This window comes from Alligator sinensis, unplaced genomic scaffold (genome assembly GCF_000455745.1).
Source record: "Alligator sinensis unplaced genomic scaffold, ASM45574v1 scaffold336_1, whole genome shotgun sequence".
NCBI classification, from domain to species: Eukaryota; Metazoa; Chordata; order Crocodylia; family Alligatoridae; genus Alligator; species Alligator sinensis.
In genome coordinates, this window is record NW_005842917.1 from 73,676 (window position 1) to 95,569 (window position 21,894).

Consider the following 21,894-nt stretch of genomic DNA (forward strand, 5'->3'; position numbering starts at 1 on the left):
GGGGTGCTGCAGACTGAGTGCTTAAAGGGGGTCATATCTCATGTATTTGCTACCAAGTAAGGCGGTTTGCTCGTCTCGCGATACTTCCCTTGGCACTTACTGACTGGAGAGTCAGTGGTTCCAGAAGAGAAACCAGTGGAGGCCCCTGAGCTCATTGTTATTGGCTGTGAAACTTTTCAATAGGGATACTACCACGTGTTGCCCAGGAGGGGGTCACCGCTCCAGGAAGCACTGCAGTACCAGGCGATGCATGGAGGGGATGGAGCAAGCTCCGGTTCCACCTCCCAGGACCACAAACCTGCTCAGCACACAGCCTCCTATGGAGGACATATCAGATATTACAGCTGATAACAACAGGCCCTTTTTTTTTTCTTTTTTTTTTAGTTGGTAAAAATATATGTCTCTCTATCTGTCTATCTGTATATATAAGGTTATATATATCTACACAGTTTCTAGGGTCAGAAGGGACCTGAACTGATCATCAAGTCCAACCCCCTGCCCTGGGCAGGACTGAGTGCTGGGATCATAATACCCCAGCCAGATATCTATCCAACCTCCTCTTGAAGACCCCAAGGTAGGGGAGAGCACCACCACCCTTGGGAGCCCGTTCCAGAGCCTGGCAGCCCTGACCCTAAAGTAATGCCTCCTGCTATCGAGCCTGAGCCTGCTCTCAACCAATTTGTGTCCGTTATTCCTTGTTATCCCAGGTGGTGCCCGGGGGAACAGAGCCTCACCTATTTTCTGCTGGTCCCCCTTGGTGAGTTTAGAGATGGCCACCAGATCCCCTCTCAGTCTTCTCTTGTGGAGGCTGAATAGGTTCAGGCCCTTTTGCTTCTCTTCACAGGGCCTGTCCTGCTGCCCCCTGACCATGCGAGTTGTCCTCCTCTGGACCCTCTCAGTACTGGCCACATCCTTCTTGAAGTGCAGCACCCAGAACTGGACACAGTTCTCCAACTGCAGCCTGAACAGAGCCGCATAGAGGGGAAGGATCACCTCCCTGGACCTGCTTGTGATGCATCTGTAGATGCACAACAAGGAGTGGTTACCCTTACTGGCCACTTCCTCACATTGGTGGCTCATGTCGATCCTGGAGTCAATGACGACTCCAAGATCCCTTTCCGCAGGAAAGTGCTTGTATTGGGTCTAGCACCCATTGGAGGATCAGGCCTGTGTTTTCCAAGGTGTGCAGAGCCAGAAGTGAGTCCAGAGCCTTGGATGGTGGCAGCGGGAACCCCAGGCTAGCGGGTGTGCTCCGGGGAAGGGGTCGGCCGGACGGGAGGCACCCCAGGGAGGCACTCGGAGCCGGGAAGGTGGGCGGGAGCAGGGAGGTGGGCGGCTCAATGCAGGAGCGCCCCCTACTGGCCCCAGCCTATAGGTGTGTTGCTGGTTCCTTCTCCCTGCACTTGTCTGCATTGAATCTCATCCTATTCTCATCCCCCCACCTCTGCAACCTGTCCAGATCTAGCTGGATCCTGGTCCCTCCCCTCCAGCGTGCCCACCTCACCCCACAAAAGAAAATCACGACAAGGATGGGATTCGAACCCATGCATGCAGAGCACAATGGATTAGCAGTCCATCGCCTTAACCACTCGGCCACCTTGTCATGCTTTTTGTAAGTCATACCACAAAAGGAAAAACCTTTTCTGTTACAAAAAACTGCACCCGTGCACCTGTACAAAGGCCTGCTGATCACCCAAACCCGTTATAATATCCGCATCACGTGCAACACACACAAAACAACTAAGTCCATCCTGGTCCCTCAGACCAGGCCACACTTCCTTTCCACCCCTGCCCTGCTTGCGGGGTCACATACCCAGTTCAAGCTCCCTCTCCGTCGTTGGTGCGCTAGCTCCTGCTGGAAGACATGCTGCTGCCGTCTTGTGCCAAGAGGCTTTTATTGCTCAGCTGTGATAATAGTTGCAATTCATTCCTGAACAGTCTCCAGTTAACTGGACGATAATATCCGAGTGTTTATTTTTTGCACGTGACCTGGTAAGATGCCCACAGGACTGTCTTAACTTTATTCTCTTGCAAGCCCGAATCATGCCAATAAAGCTGGTGAAATGGTGTCCTTGACTTAGCAGAATGAATCTCTCTGAATCCCTGGGAAGTTTCTGCCTTTCTAAATGGCATGTCTTTTAGTGATTTCCAAAATGTCTTTCAGTTTTACTAGCCAAGCAAATGCAGTATTCTGCTGAAAGGGGCTGAGGCTCTCGGGCTGCATTTACAGAAATATCTAGGTACAGACTAGCACCTACTAAGTTTTGCAACAGTGCCTGAATAGGTTAAGTGTATCATTCTGCTTGGCATCAAGGCAGTTAGGTGCCTCACCTGTGCAGATGCACTTGCATGTGGTCCATGCTTGTCAGACCTTTTGCAAATCTCGCCCTGCAGGTAGCAGTGCTGCTGGAAGGTCTTGGGCCATTCCTGCAGTATTGAAGTGGCTGAGTCAGGTGCTGGATCACGAGAAGGGTTGGCCCTCACCAAACCACTGGTCATCAAAATCATGGGGGGCGGGGAGTGGAAAGAACAGTTTCAGTCAGTGCTTTAATGTTATTCGTGTGTGTGGCCCCTCATATTCCCTTATTGCTCCTTTGAGACTAGGCTTTGGATTTAGCACCAATGGATCCCCCTGCAGCGATTCACGGTGCAATTGTTTGTCTCTTTTCTCTTTCTTCCTCAGGGCGCGCTGGACAGGTGCTCTCCAATTCAGCCCAAGCTGATCTTCTCGGTTGAAGCTGTCGTTTACAACGGCAAAGCCCATAACCGCGCGGGGAAACTACCGAGCGTGGGCAAAGGTATTTCACTACGTCGCACGTGAACTCTCGCGGAGCTTGTTAGAAACCTCACGGGTAAAACACGAGGAAATGGAGCCCAGATTCGGCAACATTACTGAACCCTGAAGGTCACAGTCTGCTTGAGACCTAAGTGCCCGCGCAGAGGGATCCCGCAGGGTTTGGGGCGCAGGCTTGGAGCCCAGCGTAGAGCTGGCCTCTGGGTCCCTCCGCATCTTCCTGGACTCATGTTTAAGGGGAATAAATGGAGTTGAATTGCCATTATGTGTAAGCGAGCAAATCACGTACCCTGCTTAGGCTATGGGGAAGTCAAGAAGACAGGACCCAGAACCACCAGACTAACGCAGACTGGAACAATCCTGTCCTAGTCCAGTGAAAGTAGACACTTAATGTAAAAATAATTCTGGTTACAGGTTACATACTGGCCTGCTGAGTCAGCCCAGAACGGGAAGTAACCCTGTGGTTACAAGTCAGAAGAAACCCCCCCTAAACTAACACTGCTATACTAAAAATAAGTAGAAACATGCACATTACTAACAAAGTCATGGCAAATGCTGATTGGTATATGCTGTTGCTATGCTTATGATGTCATATTTTCTATACACACTCACCTCACCTATTGTACGGGGTCAGACCTCTTCACAATTCTCCAATTGTGTATGAGTCTGTCCAGAATGCATTCTCTAATAAACCAAGTTCTTTTTAACTTTGAGTAGTCTGTTCGTCTGAGCCTCCACCCAACGAACCGGGGACAAGTTTTCCCCTACAATATCCTCTCCACGCGAAGAAGGAGAAGGGAACTCGCTGTGGGAGGAACATGTTATATGTGTTTCTACTGGCCCGGCAGGTGAAGAGAGATGTTCATTTGGCCAAAATCCACTCTTGCTTATACCCAGGAAGCCTGAGGCTGTCTGGGGTTGTGTGGGCTCACTGGACAGCAAAACATGGCCCGTTGGAGAGATGATGATCAAGCACATGGTTATATTAAGCTGGCACAGTTTGGCACTGGTCCATGGACAAGCAGATAGGTGGGAGAAGAGAAAAGACCAAGCTATTTCCATTACCCAAGGCATGACATGACACAGGTCCACCAAGCAGAAAAGGGCATTCGCTTATAAAACTTAAATGAAATGAATAGCAATTTTCATACTTTGCTTCTCCCTCCTCTTCCCTCCCAGGACTTCCTGCTTTAACAAAAGTGGTGGTGATTGCATGCGTCTCCTCAAGGGAAACGAATGATATTTCTAAAACTTCCACCAGGTAATTGCATGACGGAAACGTCTTTGAGCAGCTGTTGCCCTGTTTCAAATACGGACTAGCTGGAGCCAGGAGCCGGGCAAGACTTTTCCAACTTCTGCCTCCTTGACTTCTGCCCCACTGTTACCAGATTTGCCCATCACTTTGGAGTGTACTCATTTATTAAGGATATGTTTCTAGGGTCTTGGTGATTCTGTCAATGTGCTGCTTGTGTTACTATACGGAGCTGTATATCTCCCTTCTGCAAGTCCTCACCCCACTGAAGCTATCTTGCAGGACTCAGTTTCAATGGGGCTGGGTTCCTCCAGTCCCCAAATTAGTCATACACACAAACACACACAAATTAACGTGACACGCCTGACCCGGCCGGGTTGATCAGCATGGACAGGCTGACACCCTCATATGCCAGGAATCAGTTCATCAGAGCAACAATAAACCGCAGTCGGACACAAGCACACAGGCAAACAGAATCCCTCTGAATCCAGCTGGGTGTCCAGCTGACACCCTCATGGGCCAGCATTCAGTCCATAAGGGCACGTCTGAGTCAAACTGGGTCAGTCAGCCTGTACAAGCTGATCCCCTTATGTGTTTCAAACTCAGCACGTCCCAATCTTTGGCCTCTTGATGAGCAGACCCCACAGTATTTCTGGACTTCACAGGGATCTTTAGCTTAGGTAAAAGAAGTGTTGCTGCAGAGCAAGTGGGGAAGGAAAGTAGAGAAGGAAAAATACACCCAGTTACTACCAGTTTGACTACAAAAGTTATTTATTGGTAAGTATATGAAATATATAATGGTACCAGTAGTAATAGACATGCAAAGGAAAACAGACACAATTACAATACTACCCTGGTTTCACTAAGTGTTTGGGGAAACTTAGCTCAAATTTAACTAGTACAGTTCAGGTTCAAAAATCTATGCCTAGAGAGAAAAGAGAAAAGAGAGAGAGCGAGAGCGAGAGCTGGGGTCCTGCCAGTCCAAGGCACTCGGGTTGTTTGTTGACAGGTAAAGTTCTCAGCACGATCCTTGAAGGGAGATGATCTGTTTCTTCCAGCTTCTTGGGAATAGCAGCGGATGGTGTCAGAGAGATTTCTCCTCTTGAAGCACACACACACATTGTTGCTTTTTTTACAGATTTTTATACCCTCAGTTCAGCTTCTTCAAAGCATTCTCAGTAGTGTAAATCATTGTCTTGTCTACTGACAAGGGGTTATCTGGTTTGGAACATCTCAAGAAACTGATTGATAACCAGGAAATTTCCAGACATTACTATAGTCTTTTAACAGACTTAAAGCAACAATTGAAGCATTCATAACCTTTAAAGAGAGAGGACTTCCACCAGTCATCCCGGGAAAAGTATGACAACACTTGTGGTCAGGGCTCCAATGGGCTGGACACTGTGATGAACCCTTTACCATTGTTCAAATGTTGCCCATACCCCCTCTGACTCAGTCTCTTGCTTCAGCATTCCCTAACCCAGCAACCGAGTTTTAGTCAATCAAGTTTAAATAGGCCTCCCATAGTGGGACCGGGGAATGTACGGCCCGAGATGCCTAGTAAATTTTACTTCTGCTTAGAGGTGTGTGTGTGTGGGGGGAGCGGGGGGGAAGTCCTTTGTAAATCCAGATTAGAACTGGTCTGATAAATGCTGAGCTGGATGTGTGTAAATGTGGGTTGATTAACATTTGGAGCACGGATTCCCCATCATGCCGCGCTGCCCTGCTTCTCTGATCCCAGAATTCACTGCAGTCTTTGCTTTGGGCTTTCTGTTCTCCATCTCCCATGTAAATGAATGGTCATCTGGTTCCATCTCGGATGCAAATGAGACCTAGGGCAGTTGCTCTCTTATCTGGAGGGCTTTAGGTATGTCTCCCACTGCATCTTAATCAGTTCTTGTTCAGGGAGAGTGGGGAGGGAATTCTTTGGGAGTCAGACAGGCTGCGTCCTGTGCCAGGGTTCCCCAACAGCATGGAGCTGAGAGGTAACAGGCTGGGCCCAGGGTTTTGGCTTAGCCCCATGTCATGAAGTGTCTTGGACGGCCCCAAAACAACATCATTGACCCCAGCGGGGGGATTTCTAGCTGCCAAAATATCCCAGCAGCAAGAAAAGCCTTTCTGCGCTGCCAATGACAAGGAGAAAGACACCTCCAACCCTTTCCCTTTCTCTGCCCCACACACCCACTCACACCTGGACCCCAGGTTGGAGACCTCACCCCGACGAAGAGACCTCGAGCAGCACCATGACAGGAACTGTCTTGGACAACCGCCAAACCCCAATGTCAAGGCCAGCCATGAGATCCCATGAGACCCCGACAGCCCTGGAGCAAAAGGAGCCCTCCACCATGACATCCTGACCCCACACGTGGTGACCCCTCCCAGCCCAGCCCTGTGTCCTACATCCATCTCCACCGGTTGTGCCAAAGCATAAGCCACAAACCTACTTAGAAAAGCCCCAGCCCCATCATTCAGCCCTGCTGCTGCAGCCCTCCCCACCAAAGCAGCCCTACAGGGGACCAAGGCCCCACCCGCAAGCATCGCTCCACCATGAGGCCGATACCGGGCACATGCGGGCTCTTTGATTTGGATTAGGAGTTCAGGAGAGTCCCAGCCTGAATAACCAACACCGTTCAAGATTACTATGGCTTTCAACATGAAGAGAAGGCCAACATCAATGCTTCTTAGAAAAAGAAACTTAATCTTACTTTATTATTATTCTAAACTTAGTGTTACTCTTATTCTAAAGCTGCTCTTAACGCCTACAGCCTCTCTGTCCTCGGTGCCTTTGGTTCGTTGTCTCTCCCTGCACAGCCTTCGAAGGACTGTCCCTTCAGGGGGAGCGCTAAGGCAGGCTGCTCACACAGCAGGTGCCGGGATGGGCTGACTTTGCCCCAGTGCCTCAGAGGAAGGCGAAACCCCCCAGATGATACTTCCAGGGACGAGGGGGAAAAATTCCTTCCTGGCCCCAAATGGCGACCGGCAAAAGCCCCGAGGCAGGGGTAACAAAATGCCACCTGCACGACTCAAGCGTCCTCCCTTTGGCAAGCGGGGGACCACGACCGCACGGTGTCTGTTCTTTCGCGAGCCTTGGCGTGGCAGGGCTGACGGGTTGCCACCAGGCTCCCGGGGAGGTGCTAGCTGTCCTCCTCGCTCACGGAGGGGCTCTCGTGCTCCTGATGGCTTCCCCCTGCTCAGCTGCGCACGGTGCACGGGAGGTCCTGTCCACCCTCCAGTGGGGCCTGGGCCCCTTCCTTGGCTCTCCCGAGGGCTGTTTGGCACCTGCGTCCTGCCCTGGCGGTGGTGGGACAGCGCCAGCGCCCCCTCCGCCTGCACTGCCTATGGCAACTGATAGCGGGTCTGAGGTCTCAGGCGTGAGACGCCTGGTCCTTGTGCCTGAGCGCAGTTCTCGAGGCGAGGGGGATGAGCTGGGACAAACACGTGTTGGCTTTCTTGAGATGGGCATGATCCTGCCCTGAGCAGGATGAGATGACCCCCTTAGCCCTGCTTTTCTAGGAATCTCTGGCGCTGGTGCCCATGTAGTGACCTGGGCCCTGTGCAGCTCCTGAGCAATCCTGACCTGAGCCTGGGAAGGGGAAGCTTGTGCTGATGGGGACGTGCTCTTTATCTATGGGCTTGGCCGGAGACCCTCACCCTGTGGGACAGGGAGGTGCCATCATGCTCAGGCAGATGAATTTATTGTTTTCTCCAAAGCACTTGGCAGGCTTCCCGTTAGCCTGGAGGCCAGTGTCCTCACAAGTCAAGGGAGAGCTGCAACTTATAGACAGGTGCAGGCTTCAGCCTCTGCTGACGTGACCTGTGGGTCACCATTATCTTGGGCTTTATATAAGTATCTCACGGATTCAGTTCGTCTATATGGTGCATATCAACCTTGCCTTGTGCTAAAGCTCACACTGCCATGGCTAATGACCTCTCTCTGCTCCTTGCAATGCGGGAGAGAGACAAGCCGTGGCACAGAGGCGAGGGGCCCTTTCTCAGTCCCCTGTACTCAAGGTGGCTGCTGACCTTGTCCCCGATCAGGAGGCTGGTTTCCCCCAGGATGGCGTAGAGGAAAACCAGCGCAGCTCTCTGGATGTGCATCCGCCCATGCTGAATTGCCAGAATGGTCCGCTGCAGGAACGATCTCTTTTGTTCCTCGGACAAGATCTTTCCCAGCACCTGAAAGCAAGAGGACGCAAGTCTTGGCGCATCTCAGAGCCAGGCTCCATCTCTGGGGCCTGGGACCATGTCGCTCTGCACACTTGCAAGGCTCTAACCCGCCGCAGGAAGATCCCTGCGAGCTGGAGAGAAGCAGCAGGCATTTCTCCAGAGCCCCGCACGCAGCCAGCCCAAGGAGACACAGCCCCAGCCCTGCAGCTCGGCGCAGCATCCTCACCTCTCCAACTCTCGCCATGTCCCTGCTGCACTGGACCAGGCTCGGCTCCAGTTGGCACTCGCCAAACATCTCGACTGCCCCTTTCACGTCTCGGCCTGCAAGGAGTGGAGACACGAGGCTCTGAGCTGCCATCCTAGCTTTGGACCAGGGTTTTGCTGGGGCACCGTCTGCATTGTGGTCCTGTGCTTGGGATGGGTCTCCTTACCCCTCTGGTGCAGGAGGATTCGAGTGAGTCAATACAAGCTCTCCATGGCGTCGCAGCTGATGGTCTCCACTGGGTCAGCGATGGACAGCCCCAGGTGCGCTGCCATGTCCCCCACCTCAGCCACGTCAGGAGAGCCCTAAGCAGAGGCAGAGGAGGGGGGAGCCCATGCCTGTCCTACCTTCCCAAACCTGCAACTTCACTTCCCGAAGCCCACCTGCCGCTCTTTCCATCTCCCCCCACCACCATTACAAAGCAGGAGGGGGCCAGAGATCATAGTGCCAGGGCATGAAATCCTTCTCTTCCCACAGGGACCTGGAGCCCAGGCACTGGCACAGGACCCCAGCACGATTCCCCGTGCTGCTGCTCCAGGGCTACAAAGGCCCCAAGACCCCGGGGGACGGGAACAGTGTGCCCGAAGCAGGCCATGGAAAAGAGAGCCCCAAAAGAGAGGCGGGGGCACTGATGAGACAGAAGCAGAGCCCTGGAGTGAGGCGCAGTTCCCAGCTCTGACTCCTCTCTCCCAGGAGGGTCCTGACAACCGCAGGGGACCAGGACCCTGGGGTCGGGGCTCACTGACCTCAAATTGTGGGAGCAGGAGGGCAGCAAAGGACATGAGGGTGGGGCTTGCCCTCATGCCCAGGGCTCGGTGCTGGGCATCCACCGCCTCCATCCAGAAGGTGAATTGCTGTGGGAGGAAGGCATCAAGATCAGCGGCCACGTGCCCCTGCTGTACAGACCAGCCCTGTCTGCCACCTCCTCACGGCCGAGGCTTTGAGCTGGGGCTTCAGCCTCTGCCTTAAGTCTCCAAAGGTGTTGAGAGAGGCTCGTGCAGGTCACAGGGATGGAGGCCGGCTGTCCCCGAGCCCAGCCCCTCTGCATCCTGCTCACCTCCCACAAGAAATTCAGCCTGTCCAGACTGGGGGCGCTGGGCAGCAGGCACCACAGCAGGCCCTCCAGGTTGCCCATGTGCATCCTCTGCATGGCCAGGAAGGGGAGGGAGAGCCCAGGGTCATTTTACAGTTAGGGTGGCCAAAATCTGGAACCAACTTCCCAGGGAAGTGGTCTTCACCCCTACCTTGGGCAAATTCAAGAGGAGGTTGGACGATCAGCTGTCTGAGGTCTTGTGAACCCAGCATTCATTCCTGCCTGTGACAGGGGGTCAGGCCAGATGATCTGTTCGGGTCACTCCTGACCCTAGCTACTATGAAACTATGAAACATGAAAGATACTGTATTTTGCTGTTTGCAATGCAAACTTCACAACGTGAAGAAGCCAAACTCAACAGCAACATAATATTAAGTCCAGGCTTGCAAAATATAACATCAGGTTCATGGCACTCTACACCCTGCCATCTGATAACCCCAGGAACCAGCCTGTCATCAGCTTTTGCCTCCCAAGCTAGGCTGCATTTGCATTTTCACAGAGCAGTTTTGTTGTTTTGGGGGTTTTTTTACAAACTGGCTTCTTTTCCACCTTGGCAAAGCGTAACAGCTTCATTTTCTCCTTTGTCGGATGAAAGGCGTGTGGGCCTGAAAGCTTGCAAAGAACAATTTCTTTTGCAACTATTTAACTGGTGTAATGAAAGACGTCTGCCTGATCTCACTCTCTCACACACACGCAGAGCCTCTGCACCCAGGGGCAAGGGGCAGCAGGAGCCTTTCCCTGTCTCGCTTGGTGCCCCCGCCTTCCCCTCCCCAGCCCCTGAGTGGAGGGGCAGCTGCTTCCCCCAGGTGTCCCGCTCCAGGTCTTGGTGCCACTCCTTCTTCCCTTCCTGGCTCCTCTGCAATCCCCTGCTCGCTGCCCAAGCTCCACTACGAAGGAATGGGAGAAGCCTGCAGCTTTTTTTGGCAAGACAGACCCTGGAACAACATCATCATCAGGGAGGAAAGGAATGGAAAAAATGGCTTGTATTGCTCCCAAACAGGAGTCTTCCCTCTGCATGCAGGCCTCCAGGCAGACAGTGGGAAAAGGACTGGGGCTGCACTGCCACAAGGATCGGGCCCTTTGCAGCTTCCCTCGCATGCATCCCTGGCACGCCAACGTCTTCCAAGTTAAGGTTGCACAGTTTTTGGCACTCAGCCCGAAAACATTGCCAACCCCTGCTCCACTGCATCTTTCTTAGTTGTGATTCCCTCCTCACCCCCATCCCTCTTATGATAGTCCCTTGCTCGGGGGCTCTGTATTCCCCTTCTGGCTTTGTCATCTTGTTGGTTCACGATTCTTAACACCTACTAATAAAATTCAATCTGTTCTTAGCTGGCAGGGGAAACACCACGTATCTGGGGCCATGAAGGCAGTTTTCCTTAAGTGTTCCCAGGGATAACTGTTCTTCTGGCATGGTTACTACCCGCTGAGGTGTTGGGGCCTAAAGCCCACTTTATGGAAATGGAAGGCTCCTCCCTAGCTTGCTTCTGCAGCCATACGGCTGAGGGCAAATGAAACTTGAGGTCAATCCAAACCCCAAGGCTTGGGCCTGCACATAGGTTGCCTGCCAAAAGACTTTGGAAATATCTGAAACCCCTGGTAGGGGTGGAGGATGTTTGTTGGTTGTAGGGCCACGTACGGCTCTGGACTGACTCACGGATTTGGACTTGGTTTGGCTGATTTGACTTGGCACACAAAAAATTCACTGGAACCCAGTGAAGAGCTGGGGTCTAGGGCACTTCCAGGAAAGGAGTTCAAATGCTGAGCTGAGCAAAATCCAAGTTATTTGCTGATATTTTAAAAAACTGCCTGGGCGGAAACAGGAGGACACAAAAAGAGGACGTCTGGGAAAACTCAGGTATATGGTAACCTTAATATACACACACACACACGAAAGTCTACATAATTTTTTATATACATACATACATATATACATTCCTCCCCCCCGCCCCCCTTACGCATTCTGAATTATACAGACACACATCAGCTGAGGGCTGGACGTCGCTGGTGGGAAAGGCATGGTCCAGCCTAGACCCAGATTCCAGCTTAGGCCCTGTTGCCCCCACCAGGAAAAAACCACACTGGTGATGCTCTGTCTGTCTGTCTGCACGTGACCATTGGCGAGTGTGTCCATTGCTTCTGTCCAGCATCCAGAGCTCCCCGGGGCTGTGCCTGTCCACCTGCACTGCCCTGCTTCCCAAGCCCCAGCAGACATCCGTGTCTGTACAGCAGATATCCAGCCACAGCCAGCGGGAGATTTGCAAGCACTAGGAGGACTATGCCCCAGTTGGGGAAACGCCCTGAATCTGCAAGCCAATGACCCCACTGAGAAGTGGGACCCCAGGGGTTACTCTGGAGCCTCAGATTCTGCCCCAGAGGAGCCCTCAAGTGCCCCAAGGAGAGGTAAACCCCACCACGCTACTTACCCTGGTCTCCGGTGTGATGCTGTGGGTAGATCCATGTCCACACACCGTCGGTGGGAGCGAGGTGGGTTCTGGAAGGAGACACAAGGAAAGGGCGTGATGGGGAGGTTTGGGCAGACGGAGGCTGTAGAACAACATCATAGCATCGAGACGTGAGGCTGGAAGGGATCGCCAGAGCTCAGAGCCACAGCATCAGTCTTGTCATCATTCTCACTAAAAGTACGTTTCTTACTGAGATTCATAAGAAAAAGTCTAGCCTTCCCGAGTTTCTGGACGGCATCTCTAATCCTTCACGGTCAGTCACGTCCACCCCAGAGTGAACATGACCACACCTCAGTGAAGGTCTTTAGCTAGAGCTACCAGGAGTCTGTGGGGCTCCAAAATAGAGAGAGATTAAGAGCATGGATGGATTTAGGATATAGAAAAGCGGGGTTGCAGATGGGGTGGCGCCTCATCACATATGAAGAAATACGTATTTTTCTTCAGTTAAAGGGAAACTAGATGCTTTAGTCGTATGCCTCAGGCCTGGCACTATATAGTACTCTGTTGTAGATCAAAGCAGAAAAAAATATGACCACTAGACTGTGCATTAGACTATATATAATCCCAGCAATATAGTCTGGGAGTTTTTATATAAAGTTTTTTTTTTTTAAAGAAAAAACCCAGGATACTAAGCAAAAATGAGAGCCAAAACACTCCAGAGCTATTGTGTTGTTAGTCCCATTGTCATTATAATTAAACATCAATCTCCAATTTAGATTTGTAAAAAGAAATCTTGCCTTCTTGAGCAGCTTGACAGTACTTCAGTCTTGACAGTACTTTACCTCCAGGACTTCACGGTCTGTAGTGCCTACCCCCGAGTTCATGAAACCACCCCCAAGTGCAGGGTTTTAGCTAGAGCAACAAGCAGTCTGCGGGGCTGTGGAAGAGGAGAGATGTGATCAGGCAGGGCTGACAGGCACCAGGACTGCAGAAGAAAGGTGGCTTGCTTAGTGGAAGATCAAGGAACTGGAAAGGGTGGGGTCCCCCCTGGAGCTACAGCCAGGCAGGGGTGGCAGAGAAGCCGTCCTTGCCCCCTGTTTGGAGGGAGTCTCACCAGGGTGCTCTAGCGAGCGTTAAATCTAGTACCTGCTGGTGACTGTACATGAGCCAGGAGGCTGCTCACACGCGCTGTGATTACAGCCAGCCGCCGCGTCTCGTGTAGCAGTGTCCCCGTGCTTCAAAATGGTGGCAGGGGCACTTTAACTAAAGCTTGTTTGATGTATTGAAGTGTGGGGATGCTGATATATGAGACACTCCGGGTGCTTTAATTTCGTGGCTTTTGGATCCACTTTAATTAAAGCACCTTCCCCCGCACCCTAGAGCATGTGTAAAAACTCTCTGTATCTTCAGGTATTAGAAAAATGCCCATTTCACTAATCGAATGTGCATTCGCCTAGTGCATGGTTTTACGGCCGTGCTTTAATGCACATCAGATTAATGTAATGCTCATCAAAGCATCTCATGTAGAAGTACCCAGAGGGTCCAAAGGAGTTGCCCAGGCACCAGCAAGACTCAGCCTCTCGTTCAGTTTCTCTCTCTCTCTCGGCCCATTTCTAGATGACTTTTCTCCTCGGTGGTTTCCTACCCATCCTTGATCTGTGACCCATTAAATGCATTTGGAAAAGTCCCAATCAAAAACCCTATTTCAGAAAGGATGCCCCTGAAATCTGGATTGTGGCGCTCGGCGCGGCTCCTGGGATCTAGTTTCCTTTCACTTGGGCCTGGCCCAGACAACCGAAGAGGACCTTTAAAACATGAGACGGTCTCTTGACAAGAAGAACAGCATTCAGAAACATGCATTTCCTATGACATATAGGGGTTTACATTGCACAGGCCTGCAGTTGCACATAGAAACAGGGAAGAGATCCCCTTGTTTCAGATCTTGCCCCACTGTAAACACTGCACGTATCCTGCAGGAGAACCCATTTCTTGTTCATTAGAGACAGGTTTAGATGCTGTAGTAAGAAGAGGGGTCTACCAAAGTCCCATGAAGTGGGAAGAAGGAGCCAGGAAGTTACATATTGACAACAGGACCAATCCTGCTCTAAAGGTAAGAAACTGGGGCTTTGCAGTGAGCTATGAAAAGGCAGGCATTGCTGGGATTTGAACCCAGAATCCCCTATTTACAAGACAGGTGCTTTAACCAACTAAGCCACAGTGCCCAAGGGGGTGAGGGTTGCCCCCCCACTTCTTACTCCTGTGAAGAGCACTTGTTTGCTTTGGGAATTAAGGCAGAAGTGTTTTGCATGGGCTAAAGAAGTTGGTGGTGGGGGCAGGCTGGCAGCGGAGGAGGCAAATGCTTCACAAAAATGACCAGAACCCGGGGCCTGGGGTTCACGTTTCTGTCTCCCAGCCCCAGGGAGCCAACACGACTCCATGAGCCCCTCCTGCCCCCCAGCCCCAGGGAGCCAACACGCCTCCATGAGCCCCACCTGGCAGCTGCACACCCGCTCCCAGCAGGTCCCAGCCGTCTCCTTTGTATCAGCGGTTCCCTCCGCACAGGCCGCTGCCCAAGATGCATGTTCCTAAATCCATTCTCCAAGGCCCGGGCAGTCCACAGGAGTCCACGCGTGCTCCTGGTGTCATCCTCATGTCTGGCACAAATGCCAGGACGGCACATCCCTGTGACTTGATGAGAGACCAAGCGCTGGCTCCAATATCACAGTAGCTCCAACTTCACAGGAGTGTGTCATCATCACAAAAGGCACCGGGAGCGTCCGCGCATGATTTGATAGTTTGATAAAATGATATGCCTGGTTCAGCAACGAAGGTTGCTATCCGGTCATTGAGGCAGCTGCATGGGTTAATCCTCACTCAAGTAAGCCACTGCAGGCAGTGCTGATGCACTGAAGTTTGGCGCCCACGGCAAAGCCCACCTGTGCCCTGTGCACAGATCGGGGTGGGGTACCATGCTTGCACTACAGCCCCCCCATGCTTGCCGGGAGCGCACACAGCAGCAGGAGCAGCCCCGTCCCCACACCTCCAAATGAGCCATTCACAGCTCCATCCTGCGTCCTAACCCAGCTGGGCAGTGCCTGTTGATGCCTGCTTCACTTTGGCACCCCGGGGTGGTTGCCCCGCTCACCCCCACCCTTGCTACAGCATTGCTACTGCACTGACTGCAGGCTGCCATTTCCAGTCAACACCTTGCAGGGACCATGAGATACTTCATAGCTCTTCTTCACCAGACTTTCTTCAGAAGGTGGTTTCCATGATCAGCACGCTCAGAGCTTCTGATGAAGTTGCTGCTGCCTAGGAAAGCGTGTGCCTCCCTGCATCAGTTACTTTCCAAAGTATTATCCTGCCCTGCCTTCTGCCGGTCTAGCACCATTCTTCCATCATCACAGAGGGGTGTCCTGAGTGCGAAATCTGGGTCAGAGGTAAGTGTGGAGCAAAAAGCAGGTGGAAAGCAGCCATATGAGGAAAGGCTGGGAGAACCAGGCAAGGTTGTCTTGGAGCAAGGAGGTTCTGGGGGCACATGACAGAAATCACTGCATTTTGAACACTTGCCATAGAGGGGAGGGAGGAAGCGTGTTCTCCCTTACTACAGAGGCTGCCCCAGCAGATTTAGACTGTAGCTCAGAAAGGCTCCCCCACACCTGTCATAACAGCAGGGCCAGGGATCAAGCTGCCTAGGGAACCTGCGGGATCTCTTGCACTGGGGGTGACTCAAGAGGTGAGGTGGTGCCTGGAGAAGGGTGGGTTCCTCCCAACATACCCGGCTTTTGTGCAGGACGTAGGAGAAGAAGGTGATGGTCCTTTCCAGCCCCTTGAGTCAGAGGAGGTGCTGACTCCATGGAGCTGGTTCACTACTGGCCGTTGCCTGGCCCCAGCATGGGCAGGGAGAAGCTCCTTGCCACTGATATGCTGCTGCAGCCACATGGCCCACATTAGATGAGAGCCAAGTTGTTCTGGCCCACAGCTTGTAAAATGTTGCCAGTCCTGCTCTAAGGTGTGTAGAGGAACAGGTCCCAGGCCTTTTCAGAAATAGTTGCATGTAGAAGGAAAAAAGTCCATTCCCTACAGAGCTCAGTCTTTCCAGCTCTGGTGGCCCAATGGAAATGGCATTAGAGTCTCAAGCCAGAGAGCGTGGGTTCAACTCCCACCTGGAGTGCTGTATTTAGCTAGCTATCATCTAATGCATCTGTCTGTCAAAGGCTCAGTTCATCAGGACTTTGAAGCTATTTTAAACAGAGAGCCCTTCACACCCAGACACCTGCACGTGGAGAACAGCTTTCAGTATCACAAGTTTTCTCCCAAACATTCTGTGCTAAGAAAGAGCATAAGCATCTATGGGAATACACTGGGGAATAACAGATAGAAATGTCTTAAAATTATCGCCAAGTAATTTAGATTGGATATATAGAAAAACATTGTCATTGTTAGAGCAGTGAGCCAGCGGAATAGATGCCTAGGAAAGGAGATCGCCATCTTCGGAGGTTTTCAGAAGACTTTGAGCAGGCATTGCTCAGGGAGGATCCGAGTCCCTGTGACTGGAGTGCACTGTAAAGTGCCTGCCAGGAGCCCCCCTCACTTACGCCAATGCCCTTGTAGGCAATAAAATCTGAAGGTTCATGTTTTGGGGGGTTTGCCAGATTGGTAGGAAGCATTAGCAGTTGCCTTTCTCAGCAGTGGGAGGCATGGCTGACAGTCTTCCTTTGATCTCCCAAGTGTCTTTTAACAACCCTTGCAGCCCTCTTTCTTCCCCTGCTTTACAGGTGCCAGGGTAGGGTACTATTGGTGTCTGTGGGTAATGTGCCTGGTAGCTGTACTCCAGGGTGGATTGTGTAGTTTTAAGAACAGGCGAGACAGGAACATGCATAGGAGGAACAGGTCCTGTCTGGAGTAGGGGGTTTGGACTAGGTGTGACATCCAGAGATCACTTCAAGTCTATTGTCTCTCATTCTAGGACATGGCCCCCAGCAGTTTCATGATTGGATCCTCTTCTTTCCCCACAACCAGCTCCTGCATGTGTTTGGATTCCAGGAAAAATACACCCACTTTCAAAATGGCCCTCCCCTCCCCTCCCCTCCCCTCCCCTCATTGATTCTTGGTCACTTGTGAGCAAACTCTCTTCTCCCCTCTTGGGAAGGGAAATCCTTGCACTCAGAGGCTTACAATTACCTCCTTCCTTGCCGGGACCTTGGATGCAGTTAGAGGTGTCAGTACTTTTTTGCTTCAAGTCTATGCTCAGATTTTAATCAACAAAGGGTGGCTATTTTTTTTTTCCTTTTTACGCTCTTAAACAAATTATACCCTAGCTAGGACTCAAACCCAAAAACCCCTAGCACAAAAATGAGTGTCTTGTCCACTGGAACTATTCAAACCAATTCAGGGGACACAGAAATTTATTGCCATATAAGCCAGTGTCTAAACCCTTCCATCTCCCCAAAATCCCTGTCAAAGGACGTGAGTGACTGGGGGAGGCAAAGCAAGTTTGATGGTTACTTGCAAGGGCCGTGCTGGGAGCTGTGGAAGAATATGATGCCACCTCTCCTCACAAGAGCGAGGCTAGTGTCCTCTTCAGGGGTGCAATAGGTCAATATGTGGTACGGACAGATAGTGCACCTGCAGCCCAGGTGTTTTTGGAAAGGCTGGAGGGGGGGTAACACATATTGTGGGTTAGATGTTTGCAGCTGCATTTGGTTTACGCATTGCTCTGAAAAAAAGGAGCCCTTTGGTCCTGGCTTACTGCTCTGGCCTAAGCTGCGCTGCAACAAAGAAAGCAGCATTTGTCTCCTGCCTGCAGGACCTGAACAAACTGTCCCCAAACACACAGGGAGCAAGTGCCACTGGCCTCATGCTAAACACAGAAGCATCTCAGCACCTCAAAGTGCCTGAAGCTGAATGGGGGAGGCTTCTCCCTGGTGCTGCACTAGATGTTGCAGAGTGAGGGAGGGCTGAGCAGGCTTTTTTCCCCTTCTTCCAGGGTGTGGATCAAGGGGAAGGTCTGGTCAGAGTGGGGTACCAATGTTCCCCTAGTAGGTAGCTGTGCTGAACTGCACAGGAAATGCCCAAGAACGCATCACACTTCTTCAGCAAGGGGAGGTGTCGTGGGTGGGAAATATCCTAAGTGCAATAACCCTTAGAAAGAATTAAAGGGCTTAGCTAGGTCTGGACAAGGTGGCTGAGTGGTGAAGCGATGGGCTGCTAATCCATTGTACTGTACATGCAGTTTGGGAATTGTAGCCTATGGAAAGTTATTGTTCTGCATGCCACGAGCTCCCCCTAGCTCAGCCAGAAATACTGCAGGGATACAAGAAGGAGGACTCAGCGTGATGGAGGGGAAGCAGTGACACTCAGTGTGTCATCCAAACAAAAAGTAGCAGCTTCATAGATGGCAAAATTAAGACCTGTGGAAGGAAACCCCAATGGATTTCTCATCCATCCCCACCAACCACAACTACCAGAACAAATGCACAGCGCAAGGTTATTTCATGCTGTACATAAAAGGATCACATTCAGCTTCACTCTTTAGTTCTTGTTCAAGGTGTGAATGGTTTGCACAGGCTTCACAGAAAAGAAATAAAGAATCTTCCTTAGCATGAGATCTAGAGCACGGGTGGGCAAAATATAGCTGATAGGCTGGATCTGGCCCACAGCATGATCCTTTCTAGCCCATGATGGGTCCCATGGCCCCTCCTGGCCCACAGACTGGGGGTAGTCCAAGCTATGGCACACGCAACCATTCTACCACCCCTGGGCATACAATAGGACTGAGGCAGCCACAGACCCGTTTTTCCTCTGCCACAGTGGCAGCAACACTGCAGCAGCAAAAAGGAGCTAGTACTGCCACTGCTGCTGGAAAAGGCCCCACTCCTTGGGGTGTGCCAGACTAGAAGGGGGCCTCTAGGGAGGCTGCTGGGACATGCATCCTCCCACCACATTGGTCCCCAAGGTCCCTCCTGGGCACATGTGTCCCCCAGCCCTTCCCCTTAGTCCTGGCAGCCTGGGCAGGTGGTGCTACAGCTGCTCACCACAAAGCCAGGCAGCAGTAGGGCCTCCTTGACCAGATGGGCTCTGGCCTCTGCTGCCCAGACCTCTCCTCCTGGTCTCAGGCATTTAGCTAGACAGATATTCTGCAGGGCTGGAGTGGAAAGCCACGATGGGATAGGCACTGACAAGTGCTGCCCACCCAGCCCCTGCCCTGCCCCCACTGATCCCAGTGCTCCAGACATGGGGTCTGTACTCTAGGGCTGCCCCCGCAGACCCTGAGCTAGACGCAGCACTTGGCTCTACTCAGCTCCTCAAGACTTGAAGCCTGTGGGACCAGGGGATTGGGGCTCCTGTAGCAGTCTTGGGGATGCTCCAAAGGGCGCAGCCAGCTCTATGATCCTCCTCCCACTCCCTCAAATGCTGCCCCTGCTTTTTTCCAGCTATCCCCAGCCAAGGCACCCTGCTCACTTTTAGCAGGTAGCAGACGGGGCAGTGGGGCTCTCCTGAAAGATGTCCACACTAAGCTGGTGGAGCCATGCCTGGATGGACTGGCAAGTGCCCCGAGGAGAAGAGCCCTTGAGCTTCAAAAGAGGAAGAGAGACAGCACCTGCTTGAGGTCACAGGGCTGTGGGCTGGGCTGGGGAGAAGACCCCTTTGTCCTGCTCCTGGTCCCCTAACCTGCTCCAAACTGGCACATCTCTGCTCCTTGACAGCTGACAGAGAACCTGGGAGTCCTGGCTCCCATCATCCCCACTCCGCCTCCTCTGCCAGGTCCAGGTCCAGGTCCAGGGGCTCATCTCAGGGGTTGGTTGTGGTGAGAATAGGCGAAGTCAGAGGGTCCAGCAGGAAAAGAGTTACCATTCCCACTTGTGGGGGCTGTCACTCCAGGGTGGGAGATGAGAAGCCCGCAAGCCACAGATTAGCATGGAGCTGGAGAAGCAGCTGGGCCATGATTTCCTGCAAAAGAAAAAGTAAAGGGGGGGGCGGTCAGCTGGCCCTGGTCCCTCGTCATATTCTTTAAACCCCACCCCAAGCCTGCAGGGATTCCTTGTTACACCCCTGACCACCCCACCACTCAGGTACCACATCCACCTTGTGCCAGACTCACCAGGGCCAGGGTGGACAGCAGGAAGCTAATTTTGCCCTACCGAGGCTGGTCTGCACAAGGGATGGAGAGGAAAAGGGTCAGAGCGGGAGCCCCGGGCTGCCTGGGGCAGCATCACTGATCAGGGGAGCCCCGGCCTCAGCGAGACCGGTGTCCCTATGGCCAGGGCCTGGCAGCGTGGTGTTCCCATTTCCCCTTAACAGAGCCCCAGGACCTCTGGGGTTGGCATCTCTTCAGAGGGGCCTAGACTGAGTGGGCTCAGCGGTGCTAGAGTCTAGAGCCCTAGCTCAGACAACACCGATCGGGCCTTCCAGTGCTGCCCCCCTGGCTACCTGCAATTGGAAGTGAGCTCCTGCTACACCAGAGGCCTCACTGCTGGCTCAGTGGGGACACAGCTTCAGTCACCAGTGACGCTTCTGTTTGTGCGTCAAGTCTCTGAGGTCCCCAAATTTTTCCCCCCACTCCTGGCTCCCCACGGGCTCTGCCCTGACTGCATTCCCATACCCACCTGCGCTGCCCATTGCTCACCACCCTGCTCTCCCTCTGCTCTGGAGGCCTGCCCTGCCCCTTCTGTGCTCAGCACGGCTCAGGCAGCAAGGAGTCCCTCTCCCCCAGTCTCTCTGGGAGCATCTTCAGCTGCTCCAGGCTGGCCGGCCCTTCCTCAAGAGGCTGCTGCTCAGGATCCTGCACCTGCCGGGTGGGGGAAGGGTATCCGCATGTTAGACCTGGTGCTGCTGGCACAGGGAAAGCCCTGCTATTCCTGCACAGGAAAAGCCACAGGCTTCGGCACACGGGAGCGGAACATGAAGGAAGAGTCACGGTCCCACGGTTCAGTCCACGAAGCTGGGGTTGAGCCCCAGGGACTCTGTCCCTCCGCGGGGTGGGGATCGCTGCTCTGTGGCAGAGCCCTCCTGGACTTTGCTCCCCGAGGGAGACCTGGGGGCTCCGGGCCGTGCCGGGATCCAGAGGTTACGGAGAGGGGGGAGGGCAATGCCCAGGCAGTCTGCTCCAGGCGGCGAGACGGGCTTGCAGGGAGACACCAGGAGAGCAGGAAAAGCCCCAATGCGGGGCATTGATCCTCACTGCTTGTTAGCACGGCACCACTACCAGGCCCAGCCAAGACAAGGGATCTTTCTGCCGGGGGCTGCCCACCTGCGCGGGACTGACCAGGGCAGCTCGCCCCGGCGCCGCCCGCTCCCCAACCGCCCCAGTGCACACCAGCGTCTCGGAGGCACCACCGCACCCTTCCCCTTCCCGGGCACCGCTTCAAACACCTCGCTGGGGAGACGGGGCGGGGAGGGGCCGTGCCTGGGCACGGCGGCACCCACGGCCAGAGGGAAACCGTCTCACCTGGAGCTGCTTGTCCCGAGCCTGCCCCAGCTGGAAGCCCTCGGTCCGGGCCACGGCCTTGGCGCAGGCCTCTGCCTGGGCGGCTCTGGGGGCCCGACAGCCAGGCCCTGCTCCACCCCACCCCGCCCCGCCCGCCGCTCCGGCACCCGCTCCGCTCTATGATTGACCGGTGGTGCAGCCCCCTGCCCTGCTTCTATTGGCTGAGCCAGGAGGAAGGGGCGGGGCTTTCCGGGGGTCCCGGACGCCGGTGTGGCGGGTAGGGACCGGGACCGGGATCGGGACCGAGACAGGGGTGGGCGGTGGCGGTTTGAGGGCAGAGGGGGTGAGCACGTTGGGGTGACGTCATCCCCGCCCCGCTGTAACCTGCGCCCCGCCGGGCAGAGCCGCGCCAAGCCTGCCCCGTGTTGTCCCCGCCGGCGGGGCCGCGCCCCGGGGACTGCCGCCGGCGCGGGCCGGGGGTTCCCGGCCCC

The 21,894-nt window shown here is 53.4% G+C and overlaps 3 non-coding genes and 2 pseudogenes across 3 annotated transcripts; 1 reads left to right on the forward strand and 4 right to left on the reverse strand.

Annotated features, from left to right (window-relative positions):
* Nucleotides 1-206: 206 nt before the first annotated feature.
* On the reverse strand, nt 207-399 carry LOC112548084. The gene has a single exon (XR_003091888.1). It is a non-coding gene; the product is annotated as a U2 spliceosomal RNA (small nuclear RNA).
* Nucleotides 400-1,521: 1,122 nt separating this feature from the next.
* On the reverse strand, nt 1,522-1,603 carry TRNAS-GCU. Its single transcript has one exon. It is a non-coding gene; the product is annotated as a tRNA-Ser (tRNA).
* Nucleotides 1,604-5,228: 3,625 nt separating this feature from the next.
* Nucleotides 5,229-21,551, reverse strand: LOC102373942 (annotated as a pseudogene).
* Nucleotides 14,122-14,195, reverse strand: TRNAT-UGU. Its single transcript has one exon. It is a non-coding gene; the product is annotated as a tRNA-Thr (tRNA).
* Nucleotides 21,552-21,642: 91 nt separating the features above from the next.
* The window catches only part of LOC112547875, an 8,030-nt pseudogene continuing 7,778 nt past the window's right edge, over nt 21,643-21,894 (forward strand).